This window comes from Nelumbo nucifera, chromosome 5 (assembly GCF_055504915.1).
Source record: "Nelumbo nucifera cultivar China Antique chromosome 5, China Antique-T2T, whole genome shotgun sequence".
NCBI lineage: Eukaryota > Viridiplantae > Streptophyta > Magnoliopsida > Proteales > Nelumbonaceae > Nelumbo > Nelumbo nucifera.
The window spans coordinates 40,749,384-40,759,296 of NC_142653.1; the positions used below are offsets into that span (position 1 = coordinate 40,749,384).

Sequence of the window (9,913 nt, forward strand, 5' to 3'; positions counted from 1 at the left end):
TTACACTCCTTAGAAATAGTAGAGGAGAGTATGGGGGTTTGTGTGCGGCGCAATGAGACGCTTTAGAGGCGCACTTTGCTCGCGAAGGGCGGCTTTGATTTTGGTGCGATGCTGACCGTTGATCACCGTTGATGAGATCAACGGTCACGATTCAATCGGGTGTAATCAAGAGGCACAATTCAAAGTTGACAGTCATTAACTATTAACTACTTTTTAAACAGTTGCAATGTTTGAAATTGTGACTGTTCAAGGTGCCTTCTCTGAACCAGACCTTTTCTTCATACCTCTTCATAAACTATTTAAGGAGAATGAATCAGACTTCAAAAACACACATTTTTCGAAATCCACTTTCTTTCTCTCTCTCAGTCCAGTCTGCTATAGTCTCACAAAAGGTTTCTTCGGAGATTCTTCAACTTTGTTGGTTGCAGATTCTCGCCCAAGGCTCTGTTGTATCGTAGGAACGGATTTGCCTGTAACCCAACAACAAACTCAATGAAACTAAGTGGGGACAAATAACGTTCTAAAGACAGTGTTCAGACACGCCTCAGAGCCTCTCCTCCAAAGTTACAATGACCCCATTTTCCTACAGGCAGCTCACATCATATTGCCCATGTTTGTACAAGGTTGAAGTGCTAGCTCCACCTCCACGCCATGTCTGCATGGAGAGAGAGAGAGAGAGAGAGAGAACTCAACGTCATATTCATTGTCAATAATGGATGAGGATGACACAGTTGGTGTAAACGAGTACTGTTGCATGATAGCACCCATTAACCCACGACGTGAACTCAACGTCACCATTCCTCCGTGATCATCAAGACTGGATCACTCATAGTCACAAAACCCAGTAACAGAAACCAAAGCCTATGCAGTAGAAATTGGCTAGGGGTGTTCACGGGTCGGGTTGGGTCGGTTTATTGGGGTTTTCCCAACCGACCTGACCTGGTCGGGTTACCTGAGGTGGAAACCAAAACCAACCCACTAATAGGCCAAACCGACCTAGTCGGTTTGAGTCGGGTTGGATCGGTTTCGGTCGATTTCGGTTTTGCTCCTGTACAAAAGGACACCTAATTGAATTCTAATTGTAATTGCCTAATGGGTTGCCTATTTGGTGTAAAATATTATAAAAAGTTAGAAACTAAGATAGATTGACTATCTAATTGTAATTGCCTAATGGGCCTTCTAATTCTAGTAGAAGACTAGTTATAGTTAAGTAGGAAACTACTCAAACTAAGAACTACCGAACTAGTAAAAGACTAGTTTGGTTCGGGTCAAGTTGGTTTCAGTTTTCACACAAAAAAATCGAAACTAACCCGATATATCGATTTATATATTTGCCCAACCCGAAACCGACCGATACTGAAGAAAACTTGGCCAACTCGGGTTGGGTTGGTCCGGGTTGGTCGGGTTGGGCATTCTTATAAACAGCCCTAAAATTGGTGAGGTTGTGGTAACAGAATCATTCGAATTTCATCTGTCCACAGATTCTATCGACATGAACCCATTATCTCAAATCAACAATGTCTGTCAAATAAATTAACTCTCCATTCATAAAAATGGAGATGCAATGGGGTTTCAGACTCACAGGCCAAAACTCCTGTTCCATGGAACATGCCAAATCAAGCCAATTAAACGATAACCATTCAAAATTCAGAAATTGGAAAAGAAATTAAAGCAAAGCAGATCATTATTGGCATCAAGTTGACGAAATGGAAATGGAAAGAGAGAGAGATGAACATTACTATCAGCGAAAAAGGGTTGAAGACGACACTTATATGAGAATAGATGCAGAGAATTAGTTCTAAGTAGGCCAAAATGGATTTTGATATGTCGGGCCTAGTCTACCATTTGATATAAAAATCTATAAGAGAAAAATCATTTTGCATATTTGATTTGTGAGTTTCTGGGTCCCATGTGAAATTATTGTAATGTATATTATTTTTTGTAGGCTTGCATTTTTGGTTGCAGTATTCAGATATTTCATGTACAGAGTTGGTCCATGCATCCACAGTTTTGCTTTCATTTCCAATCCAGTACCATGTTTAATTAGTAAGCTTTTAGGGATTTGTGATTCTCAACTCTTTAGTAAGCTTTTAGTAAGCTTCAAAGTATTTATAATCCTTTCTGTGTATCAATATTTTAAATTTTGATTAAATCCAATAAAGATGAAGTAACAAGTCATTCAGTTCAGACACTATCAAACAGCCCCTTACTCTTGGAATGAACACGTACACAACCAAGAGTAAAACACTCTGGTTGGAAAAGAGAATTACAGTAGCCACTGGAAGCAGAGCACTGACGTGAGCCTGGCATCACATATTACACAACAGCAGTTGGTGGAGCTATTATTCGATTGATCAATCCACTTGGCTTTGTTCAGGCTTACATTCTGTGCAGATCGAAGGACAGTCAAAAATAAGATCGAGCACTAACAAGATAACTCAGAGGTGAGCATCTATCAATAATATCTTTTTCTTCTTACAAGGGCAATGGACATATGTGTGCCCTATCCAATCCTGTCGACTGTTTTCACATTTTCGACAGTGGCTGTGATTATTCAACCAGATACAGACATTTACCCAAAAAACAAAAAGAAGAAGAACCAGCTGGCATAACCAGGTTATTATTAATTGACTGTGATATAGCTAAAGACATAACAAATAAGTAGGATGGCAATTTCTACTGTAGCTGGTGGTACCCGCCCCTATGTTACCTGATCGGTAGGTTTTTTTGCTTGAAGGACAGGTTTTATGATTCAACAATCCATAAGGGTATGGATAAGGTATGGTATTAGGTTAAATTTGTCCATTTCCGACCTCTATATTGTTGGAGAGCATATAAATTTTATGTATTAAATGTTGGAAAGCATATAAATTGTATGTCTTAATTAAATAATTGGAAATTTTGTTATTTATTTCTATTATTTTACTTATTTATTGCTGGTATATGACAAGAAATAATAGGAAATTAGATACGGGTTCTAAATCCAACCCACCCTACCTTTGATTGCAAAAGGGGTAGGGTCGGGGAGGGTTTTGCGTTTTCATTTGTGGATAGGGTTTGAATTCTTAAAATCCAACCCACTATAGGTTTTGGGGCAAATATAGGTTGGAAGATTTAGGGAGGTGGATAGGGTTTAGAATTTACAAAATCCACCTCGTTGCTATCCCTACAAATAAGGCTGTCAGATTTCATGCACTAGAATTACAACTTACTACTCTGTAGTCTGTGTATTCAAAATTCAAATTAGTTATAACTGTTACAGCTTGTGTATCCTCTCAATCAATACAAACACTGAAACACAGAAAAAGTTCTTCCTCTGATCTTTCAGACTGAGATAGAAAGACAGTGACTTGAGATGTTAGAAAAAGAAAAGAAAAAAAAAAACATTAAGAAATGATAACACTTAACAGAAATACAAGCTCCTCATGAATGTAAGGAGACTAGAGAAGGAACTCTTCATGAGGATTGACACTCAGGGAGTGTTCTTTTTATGGATTTTGAGAGGAGGAAAGTTGGTCAATAGGATTTTGGTTTTAATTGACCAAAACCATTTTCTTTTTTTCAGATTTATGCAGGGACCAGGAAAAGTTTATTCTTAGGTGGCCAGGTAAATAACTTTCTCACCTAGGGGGAAAGTTGCCAACACTTGAATGGGACACAAATATCCCTTTTAATAATGGATTTTTACGGCTAAAATGGTCATTGCTTTATTTAAATGAGAAATAAAAGAACATGGATAAATGCACTTACCCAGATAAATATTTTTTAGGAAAAACTTACCCAGATAACATTTATCCGGATAAATAATTTACCGAAAAACGAACAGGGCCTTAGTTTATTAGGTTACATACACTACACACCCGGATGATAAGTATCAAGTGTTATTCAATAAAAAGTTGATTAAAGAAAAAATTTAGATATAAATTCACCTTTTTTCTTGATATCTTTTGAAGGACTACGTAACTAATGGTTGCCCATCCCTCGACCCATAACCCAAAAGATCCATAGGATTAATTATGAATCCAACTGAAACGGTGTTAAATCCACCATAAAAAAGGTAATTGAACCTACATTTTAATAGGAGCCAAAGTTCTCTCACTGAGAAGAGGAATTGAATAACCACGTACCTAATTTCTTTCAGTCATAGATAGCAATATTCAAAGCTATGAATCAACTAATCGGGCCTCAGCCTGAAACTAGAGAGAGAAGTGTTTCAACGACTCTCTCTCTCTCTCTCAACTTATTCCTGAATTTCAGATGCCAAACCTTACCTCTATTTGATTCTGTCCCTTGAAAGGAGTCCGGATTAATTAGCTGCACGGTGGATTTGTTAGGGGCTGTTTAACCAATAATAATGCTCCATGTCACCCATTAAGTGCATATACTCCACAACCACTTCATTCTCTCACTTTAGGTTCCCAGCCATATAGACATTATTCATTAATCTAACCGGATCGGAACTTCGAATTTAATCGGATTCCATGGGCCCATATGAATTTAATAAGGTCCATTTCCTTTATAAATAGTTTTGCGCATGTAATTGCTGGTTTGCCCGAGAGGTTAAGGGGGAAGACTTAAGATCTTCTGCAGATAATAAGTGCGCATGGGTTCGAACCCCATAGCCAGCAACTTTAATTTTTTCCATAATACACAACACCTATTTTATTATCCCTGTGGTGTATTTTCATCCACACTGCAAAATACTCCTTTAATCCATGATGAAAAGACAAAATAATAAGCCATTCAGTTCAGACACTACCAAACAGCCCCTTAACTCTGGGAATGAACACATACACAACTAAGAGTAAAACACTCTGGTTGAAAAAGAGAATTACAAAAAGAATTACAGTAGCCACTGGAAGCTGACCACTGACGTGAGCCTAGCATCACATATTACACAATAGCAGTTGGTGGAGCCACTATTCGATTGATCAATCCGCTTGGCTTTGCTCAGGCTCACATTCTGTGCAGAAGAACAGTCAAAAATAAGTGTACTATCAAAATCTCTTTCTTCAGACATACGTGGCCTGTCCAATCCTGTCGACTGTGTTCACATTTTCGACAGTGGCTGTCATTATTCAACCAGATACAGATTTTTATCCAAGAAAAAGAAAAATCAGATTATTAATTAAGGGTTCAAAAATCTATCCAAAATCAGAATCATTTTACCACTAGTTTGATTGAATGGATGGCCCATTTCAACTTAAAAAATAGAAATTAAAATAAAAAACAGTTAAAAATTATTGAATGAATCGATAATTCAACTGTCTGGATCAATGGATTGCTGATCAAATCAATGATTTTTTGATTAAAAATAAGATAAGGATAAAATAAAACCAGTTGCTTGAATGATTCCGAGGCCAAAAAGTCTGACCGTCTGAGCTAATAACGGTATGAAAACACCGTTATTAATTGATTGTGATAGAGCTGATTAAAGACAAGCGGCATCTTCATCCAAACCTATACATAGCTGCCGGATTTCATGCACCAGAACTACAACTTCCATATATACTCTGTAGTCTATGTATTCAATATTCAAATTATTTAATTGTTACAGCTTGTACTCTATGTATCTGTGTACCTTCACCTTCTGAATCAATACAAACACAGAAAAAGCTTTTCCTCTTCATCTGGTCTTTCAGACTGAGATAGAAAGACAGTGACTTGAGATGTTAAGAAAAAGAATTGAAAAAACATTAAGAAATGAAAACGGAAATGCAAGCTCTTCATGAATGTACAGGTTGCACTACAGACCCAGATAATAAGTATTAAGTATCGATTCAATAACAAGTTGATTAAAGCAAAATTTCAGATATAAATTCACCTTTTGAAGGCCTAATCCAACCTACTAGAAGAGGAGAATAGGAATTGAACAACCACGTATCTAATTTCTTTCGGTCAGAGATGGCAATATTCAAAGCTATGAAGCCAGCATAGCCAACGAGTGCAGGCTGCTGGATGTGCAGCTAATCAGGGAGCTTGGATCTGCTACTCACAAAACACTACAGCCACACATCGAGTAGCGGATCCCAATTCCCAATCTCACCGGATTCCTATAAAATAGCCTATTTCGATAACTATGTAACTATGCAAGTTGCAAGCCCAATAGCCCATGGGCCGATATGAATATAATAAGCTGTATACATAGTTATTTACAAATAGTAAATATGCATGTTGTATCCAAGTAATTGCTGGTTTGCCCGAGAGGTTAAGGGGGAAGACTTAAGATCTTCTGCACATAAGTGCGCATGGGTTCGAACCCCATAGCCAGCAACTTTTTTTTTATTTTTCTTTTTCTATTCCAAATATAATGCAATGCAGAATCCATTTTTTGTGTGATTTTAGCTATTTGGCATTTTTTCAAATCCAATTATTTCCTCCTTCCCATCAACCCAAACTAAATTTAAAAAAAAAAAAGGAAAAAAAACGGAATCGGAAAAACTTTAGCTGTTGAGGGCCAACAGTTTATGCTGTTGAGGGAATTTCTGAAAATGCCACGTTACTATGAATATAGGTAAATTAGTAATTACATATTTCTTTATTTTGAGTAAAAACCAAAGCATGGGCGTGAATAGGTGAACTGCCCAGAACGTGCCCAGCCCACAAATTGTCTCAACAGCCTATGCTGTTGGGCCCCAACAGCCAAAGTTAACCCGAAAGACTTAACCAACCCTCCTCCTAAAATTTCTCCTACACTATCTCTCCCACCTAAAATTCCTCCTAAAACAATTCTTAATTTATATTACATGTCCAATAAACCAACTAAAAACTAAAAATCATGGTTAAATTAATTAGTGAAATATTTTAGATATTCTGAATAATTATTGATATTATTAAATATTATTCAGTAAATACAAACACCTAATCTATACTTTTTCATAATTTTAGTAAATTGGAAAATTTAATTACTAAAAATTACATGCTGAAAATTACTGATTTTGGTCATTTAATTTCAGAATTTTTTGAAAATTAATTATTGAAATAAATAATTACCGAAAATTTGATAATTAATAAATACAATTTTATTAATTAAAATTTATTGGTAATTTTTCATTGAAATTTTTATTCCAATAATTATAAATTTATTTTTACATTTTCAGTCATTTTTTGTCAATTTATTAATATTTAATGATATTATCATATAATAATTAAAAATTTTCAGTAATTCATTGTTATTGGAAAATCAATTTCAATAAATTTAAACCTATTTTTTACATTTTCAGTAATTTTTATATTTACTATAATTTTGGTAATTTAATTACTAAAATTATTGATTTTGGTAATTTAATTTAGTGAAAGTTAAATTATAAAACTTCCAATTATTCAAATAAATAATTGGAAAATTTTAATAATTTCCATAAGTATTTGATACTACATTTATAATTATCATAATTATTCAAACTATATTTATGGGTTCCCCATCGGGGACCTGAATCCCCACGTTTTTTAATTAAAAGTTTATTTTCAGAAAGGTATTTATTAAAATAAAGGAAATTAATATGCAAATAATATTATATATATAATTTAAACAATATAATATTTACACATCTATCTATCTATCCATCTATATATATGAAGCAAGGTGATCCATGTCACCATGCCTCTCCTTGCTCAAAGCCCCCCTTGCCACCACTTCAAAATTTCTCTACAATCTTAATTTATTGTTCTTAAAACTCTCATTTCTCCACCCTGACTCTTTCTCTCTTTCTAACCCAACTTCCTAATTATTTAAGAAACGTCATCTCCTAGTTCCTCATAACTTTTTTTATACTCCTAATTAATCCCCACTTCTAACTAAGACACAACTCTCTCTCTCTCTCTACTACATGATTTAATTTTCATTAATCCAACCCAGTGACGACCCACATACTTTGAATGGTATGTTAAAATTTGTTTATAATTAATAATTTTATTTTATTTTATCATAACTCATACCAAAATCAATTAAATATTTTCGTGATTAATTAAAAATTCCCAAACAATATTATTACTATTTCTAATAATTAATCATTTTTATTTTATTAATATTTTTAGGATTAATTACTAATATTTTCGACAATTTACTAATAGTTTACTAACATTAATTACAAAATATCAAACTTCACTTAAAATATATTATTTATATCCATGTTTTATTAAGAATTACCAAAACATATTACTTTTTTTAGTAATTAATATTAGTGATATATTACCAAAATCAATTAATTACCAATAATAATTAATTATTTTATTAATATTAATAATTAATAATTAATATTTTTTCATGAATAATTAAATTAATTGTTTTTATTACTATTTTAATATTGGGATTAATTAAAAATTCCCAAGATTCAATTAAAAATCTACTATTTATATATTCATCATTAATTTAGAATTACCAAAGTTTAATACCAAAATATATTATTGTTTTTAATAATTAATCTTAGTGGCATATTACCAACAAATTAATTAATTGTTTTATTAATATTAAAATTTAAAATTTAATAATTATTTACATGAATAATTAAATTAATTATTTTAGTAATTTTTTAGTAATTCATAATATTAGTTTTGTTAATTAATAATTTTACTAAATATTACTATTAATAATATTACAAAATTAATAAAAAAATTATGTAATAATAGTATAACTTATAATTTTATGGATTAGGAAATACAACAAATAAGTAATATTGAAATAACTAAATAATGATATTATTTAAATAGATAAATAATACTGTAAATAACTAATTTTAAATATTAAAAAATTAATAACTAAAACATATTTTAAATATTATTTAAAAACAAATAAAATAGATTAAATAAAAAAATTATTTAATAACCTTAAAAATTTTATCAAAAACACAAAAATAATTATAATAGATTAAATAATATTTGATAATAAGTATAAAATATAAATAATTTATTTTTTTAAAATATTATTGAAATAATGAAAATAGATTAAAAAATTTAGAGGTATTGAAGCTTTCAAATAACAAAAATAGGTAAAACTTTCAAAAAATGTTTTTAATAGATATTAAAAATATAATAATAATTGCAATTATAAATGTACTAATAATAAAATCATTATTTCACTTACATCCATTAAAAATTCTAGAAAGTATCTTTTCATAAAATTGATATTTATTAATAATAATTTTAAAATCTTAATCTATATTTATTATATATTTATATATAATAAAATTTATATATATATATATATATTGTATTTTTAGTAATTAATTATTGTATTTTGTGATAAATATATTTTCAGTAATTATGTATAAATATACTTTTGTTATGTTATTTAATAGAAAATTTTCAATAATTATTGGATATTAAACCATTGTTATTTATTAGAGATTAAACTATTATTTTAGCTAAAATTAAGAGTATTCACAAGTTGGTTCGGTTCAATTGTATGTTGTTTGGCCAACCAAATTGACTTGGCCAAGTTGGGGAGTTAGTCACTCGAAACCAACCAACCATTAGTGAAAACCAGCCAACTTGGGTTATATTGGTTTGGATCAATTTTCAGTTTGATTGGTTGGTTCAAAAGATTTAAAATTAAAAAATTAAATTTAATAATTACAGTGGTATTACTGAAAAATTTACATTTGTAATATAAAATATCTTAGACTAAGGACAATGGAAAATTTTCCACTTTTCCATATTTAAAATATATATTCGGTTGGTTTGGTTTTGTTGATTTACAAATGGCCAAACTGAAATTGACCCGACATGGTTAGGTTGGGAAATTGTTGAACTGAAACCCACCAGAAATAGTAGAAAATCGACCAACTCAAGTCAAATTAGGTCTTGTTGGTCGATTTCACCAATTTGGTGAACAAGCTAGCTGAAATTAATTATTGTTATTTTTTATTGTAAAAAATATTAAAAGTAGTACATAAAATATAACTAATTATTAATTATT

The 9,913-nt window shown here is 31.5% G+C and overlaps 2 non-coding genes across 2 annotated transcripts; both read left to right on the forward strand.

Moving 5' to 3' along the window:
• Positions 1-4,542: 4,542 nt before the first annotated feature.
• Positions 4,543-4,628, forward strand: TRNAL-UAA (transfer RNA leucine (anticodon UAA)). The gene has a single exon. It is a non-coding gene; the product is annotated as a tRNA-Leu (tRNA).
• A 1,562-nt stretch (positions 4,629-6,190) lies between these two features.
• TRNAL-UAA (transfer RNA leucine (anticodon UAA)) lies at positions 6,191-6,273 on the forward strand. Its single transcript has one exon. It is a non-coding gene; the product is annotated as a tRNA-Leu (tRNA).
• The last annotated feature ends 3,640 nt before the right edge of the window (positions 6,274-9,913 follow it).